Genomic DNA, 5,792 nt, shown 5'->3' with positions numbered 1-5,792 from the left:
TCAAACACACATTGTAAATGCTTTACATGCTCATCTAAGGACTTACTATACACCAATACATCATCAAAATAAACAACAACAAACTTTCCGATAAATGGCTTCATCACATGATTCATTAGCCTCATAAAAGTACTTGGAGCGTTTGTTAGGCCGAATGGCATAACCGTCCATTCATAGAGACTGAATTTGGTCTTGAAGGCAATTTTTCATTCATCACCCGATTGCATACGAATTTGGTGATAGCCACTCCTCAAATTAATTTTAGAAAACAAACACGAACCACTCAATTCATCAAGCATATCATCTAACCTAGGAATAGGGTGATGATATTTTACCGTTATCTTGTTGATGGCTCGGTAATCAACGCACATATGCCAAGTCCCATCTTTCTTGAGAACTAGTAGCACCGGAACTACACAAGGGCTCATACTCTCCTTAATATATCCTTTGTTAAGGAGTTTCTCAACTTGGCGTTGCAATTCCTTGGTATCCATCGGGTTGCTCCTATAAGTTGATTTGTTAGGCAATTGTGAACCCGGCACAAAATCTATTTGGTACTTAATTGCTCGAAGTGGGGGCAATCCTTGCGGTAATTCCTTTGGGAAGACATCCTCGTAATCCTTCAAAACATGAGAAATAGGAGGAGAAATGGAAATATTAGTGGCGTTAGTGTTAAAACAATGAGCCAAGAGGAGCATCGGAGTGTCCTCGTCATGGTCCACAAAAAATTCTTTCCTCCTAGCCATCATCACCACACTTCCTTTTCCCTTAGAAATTAGGATCCCCTCGGTTTCCCCTACTCCCTTACTCTCGGGTTCCCCTCTTTTTCCCTCACTCTCAGCCTTTTTTCCCTTTTCCCTCAATTTTCACATATTTTGGTATAATTCATTCACTTGGGAAGGCAATAATGGATGAAGAACGACCTTTTGTCCATCCTTCTCAAGTGTATATCGATTGGACCTTCCATCATGTTTGGTCGACCTATCGTATTGCCAAGGCCTTCCTAATAACAAGTGACAAGCTTGCATTGGTATCACATCACAAAGCACCTCGTCATGGTAGCTGGCTACCTTATAATGTATCACACATTTTCTTGTGACCTTTAACTCATCGTATTCATTCAACCATTGCAACTTGTAAGGACTAATGTGAGGTGTAGTCGGCAATTTCAAGAAGTTCACCATTGCAACACTAACCACATTCACACAACTTCCACTATCTATCACCATAGTACACACACTTCTCTTCACAAGACATTGAGTATGTAATAAATTCTACTATTGGCTAGGGTCATCTATCGCTTTACTAATCATGGCATACCTCACTACAAAGTTTGGAACCACGCACTCCCCTTCTTGCGGATAAGCATCCTCATAATCATCATTATCATGTGGCTCATTTTTAGGTTTCTCTCTATCTTGAGGCTCGGCCTCATTCTCTTCTTTTTCAAGACCCACTTTCCCACAAAGGTTATACAATCTCCCTTCCCTTAGGATCACATTGCGCCAGTTTGGACATTCATTGGCTTTATGTCCCCAACCTTGGCACTTGAAACATTGGAACCCTTTAGGATTAGGATACTTGTGAGCTTCTTACCGGGGAGGAAATTTATGGACTGTTTTAGGCTTGTACAACCTTGTAGTGGCGGGTTGGTCCTTGTTTTTGGGTCAACCCGAAGATGGTTGAACCATATCTTTGCTCCTTGGCCAACCCGAGGTTGATGGTCCCTTTGCCTTGAACGACGACCTCTTTTTAAGCTCCCTTTCAATCTCAAGATCAGCTTGGAAAATCCCTTCAACGGTATCAAAATTGTGAAGCGTCAAATGAGTGGAGATCTCTTTGTTCAACCTACACTTGAACCGAATGATGTCATGGCCAATTTGTTCTCCCCGATGATCAAGCTTCAACATGAGTTTTGAAACTCGTCATAGTATGCCATAACACTTCGATTCCCTTTTCGTAAATTGTACAACCTAGTAAGCAACTCATGACGATAACTTTCGGGAAGATACCGTTGCCTCATTAGGTACCTCAACCGAAACCATGGTAGTGGTTTTCCCTCTACTAACTCGTTGCCGAACCACTTGACGTATTCCCACCAAGTGTTAGCATAGACTTCAAAATGAGATATGACATAACAACTCTTCTCCTTCTCTGAGATATCATTCACTTGAAACACTTTATCACACGCTGACTCCGAAGTAAGATACACCTCGGGGTCACTTTCACCCTTAAATATAGGTAGGCTCAATTTGATGGTATTGATGCCTACGTCTTTCTCTAGGTGTCGGTTTCCCCTTTCTCCATACCCTCGGTATCTACGTGGATTCACACAACATCTTCTCATCTCTTCCTCCTTTATGTAGGCATCGTCAAAGGATCCATACCCTTCATAATCCTCTCTACCATATTCCTCAATGTGGACGGGATGATTTTGGACATTTGGAACTTGATTCGGAGGAATTGGATTTTGTGGAGGTGATGGTCTTTGGTTTAGTGGAGATTGGAAGAGAGGGTTCAGATTTTGTGGAGGCATTTAACGTCTGAGTACCTCTTGCGGAACTTGAGACATTTGGGAATGGGTTGGTCTATTGGAGTCTCGGTTTAGTGGGTTATAAGTGGTTTGGCTTGCGGCATTTAGTGGAGCTAGTGAAGGATTTGGCAATTGTGGCCATGTTTTGGGAGTAACGGTGGCAGAGGAATTTCTATCATGTCCACTTGACGAAACATGTCGAGGACTAGAAGGACGAGAGTTTCTTTGACTCTCCATTTGTTCTAACGTCCCACTAATACTTGTCACTTCTCCCTTTATGGCTCCCACTTTCGTACTCAACCTTTCAAGAGCTCGGGTCATAGCCTCAAGAGTGACCCTCATATTCTCCATTTCATTATAATCCACGGTTTGAGACGTGGTTCCCTCCATTATCAAGGTATCACCTACACAAGAAAAAAACAAGTTAGTTTAAAATCCCTCTCCTCACTCACACTCTCTTGGTTCACTCACACTCAAGTTTCACAAGAGTTGTAGATTGGCTAGGAACTCATGAATCCGTAAGGTATGAGTATGCTCTTGCCCAGAATGAATTCTTGTTTGAAACTCAAATAATTCTCGTCGGAATAGAGCCAAGAGTTACAACGTATAAAAACGACAAAAGCACACAAACAAATGTTGACACGAACACAAGGCTTCAAGTGACTAATTGACAAGCTAGTAGGAATGTACTAGTTTGTTAATTAGTTCTCAAGTCAATTAGAGGAAACTAGGAATCAATAATTAGAAACTAGAACATCCAAATTTGAGCTTAATTATCACGTGAACAGTAACTAGGGTGACCTGGCAGCATGTCAATGGCCGCAGGTTCACATAAATAGTTCATCAACTTGAAGTCTTAGTCCCCTTAGATCTTTTGTAATGGATGACTTGTTATTGGGATGGAAAACATAAAGTATTATAACATTTTTCATACCCCCTTTTTTTTTCTTTTTTTTTTTCAAACTCAAAAGGGGATGTTTGACCTCACTAGTCCCACAAGACAAGGTTCCTTGTTTTAAGGAAAAGTGGTTGTCAAGTCTTGAAAAGGTGATGTTGGCAAGTCTTCTCACAAACAATTTTCAATTTTGTCTTACAATATTTTTGGATCTATTTATCTTTATAGAAGTTAAGACATAAGATGAGGAGAAGTTTAGGATGAACACAACATCAACACCCTCAAGAACACAACAACAATACACCACCAAGTTTTTTTTTCACAACACAATTCTCTTTTTCATTAAGCTCAACTTTATATTTAGACACCCTTTGTGTTGATGATAAAGAAACCAACACAAGAAACAACTAAACAAGTAAAACTTTTGTAGATCTACAACCAATTTTTTTTACCAAAATGTTCAAGAACACACTTTTTGCTAAGAGCTTTCCAAGATTGTTTTTGTAAGAACAAAACCTAGCCTTGAGATTTGATACCAAATGATACAATGCTAAGTGTGTATCAAGATATTCCAACCAACACAAGAACAACAAAATGAACAACAAAGTGCTAGTGAATAGAAAATGGCCACACACGGCTTCACTAGGCTTGCAACACTTTTTTGAACTAGAAAAGTCAGTTTAACAACAAGAACAACAAAGACAATAGTGCTAGTGAATTGAAAGAGCGCCACACAGCTTCACTAGACTTTTATATTCAACAACACAATGTTAACAAGATTTACAAAGAAAGAGATAGAAACTTGACACACAATATTCATTAATCTGAGAACCCTAACAAGAGAAAGGACCCTAATACTAATAAATATCAATATCAAGCTCTTACTTGGACCAAGAGGAACTCAAAGAATATCAAGAACCTAGTTTCTAGCCGAGATACAACACTAGTATTACTCTACTAGTCAAAATTTGGTTTTGGCCTCTCCAAATGGTGAGAAGAGAAGTAAAAAATTTGCAAGTCTTTGTTTCTTGAATAATAGGAATGAACTAAAGCAAGACTAGCCCTATTACATGGCTTATATAGTCACTTAGAAAGGAGGTACAAAGACCAAATTACCCTTGCCATTTAAATGGGTGGGTTTGGGGTGTCTTGGTGGGCCTCTTTACATTTTATTAAATATAGGCCCTTAGATGGGCTCACAAGGGCCTCACACATGGCCAAGAATGTGAACAAGGCTTGGAGTCGTTGTAACTCACGTGCTTGGCTTCAGTGAAAGGTCTCAAGCTAGGAATTCTTGTATCAGATCCTGTAGCACATTTGAGATGTTATTGCAACTAGATGAGGGGCGCTGGAGGGAAGGAAGAATTACTCATGGCATATTTCGGTGAGAATCTTTCAGGTTTAGCTTCAAAATGGTTTGTTGACCAAGACATCAACAAGTGGAATAGCTGGGATGACCTGGCTAATGAATTTGTGCAACAATTTCAATACAATATGGAGTTAATTCCTGATGAGAAATTCCTAACTAATATAAAAAAAAAGAGTACTGAAACTTTCAGAGAGTATGCGATTAGATGGCGTGAACAAGCTTCTAGGGTGAAACCACTAATGAAAGAAAGTCAGGTAGTGGAGGCGTTTACTCAAGTGTAGGATGAAACATATTATCAATATTTGTTACCTGCATTAGGCAAGCCATTTATTGAAGTCCTCAAAATGGGGAAGATGATAGAGAATGGGATTAAGACCGGTCGCATTATAAGTTTTGCAACATTGAAAGCGACTACTTAAGCAATTCAAAAAGGTTCAGGAAGTGTTGGAGGAATGAAGAATGAGGAAGATGCATCTACCATTTTAGTTGGACAACAGGCATGGGCGAGAGGACCACACCATCGTTATCCATGGGCTCAAACCCAAGTTTATGCCCAAGCTCCATAGAATCTTTCCTAAAATCCATTATATTCCATTCCTTTATCTCCATATCAAGTGTATAATGTGCAACCATATGTTCACCCCCATCTTACCCATACTGGCACATGCCAACTCTGCCGAGTCACCCTCCAACTCCACATACATACCAAAGCCCTTCTAGGCCTTGTTTTTAATTTAAGCCAAACAATGGAATGAGACAGAAGTCAAGGTATAATTTCACACCAATCAGAGAGTTATATGCCAATTTATTTTAGATATTAGTACAGGGGGGCATAATCACTCCTCTCCTTAGGTAAACTCCTGACCCGAATTCAAGAAATTTTGATCCTAATGTACAATGTGCGTATCATTCTAATGTTCAGGGTCACAGTATTGAAAATTGTCATTCCTTGAAAAGAGAAATAGAAAAGATGATTCAAGATAAATCGATTATGG

Source organism: Capsicum annuum, chromosome 6 (genome assembly GCF_002878395.1).
Source record: "Capsicum annuum cultivar UCD-10X-F1 chromosome 6, UCD10Xv1.1, whole genome shotgun sequence".
Classification (NCBI taxonomy): Eukaryota; Viridiplantae; Streptophyta; class Magnoliopsida; order Solanales; family Solanaceae; genus Capsicum; species Capsicum annuum.
The sequence above is the reverse complement of the archived record's forward strand: the minus strand, read 5'-3'. Positions refer to the sequence as shown.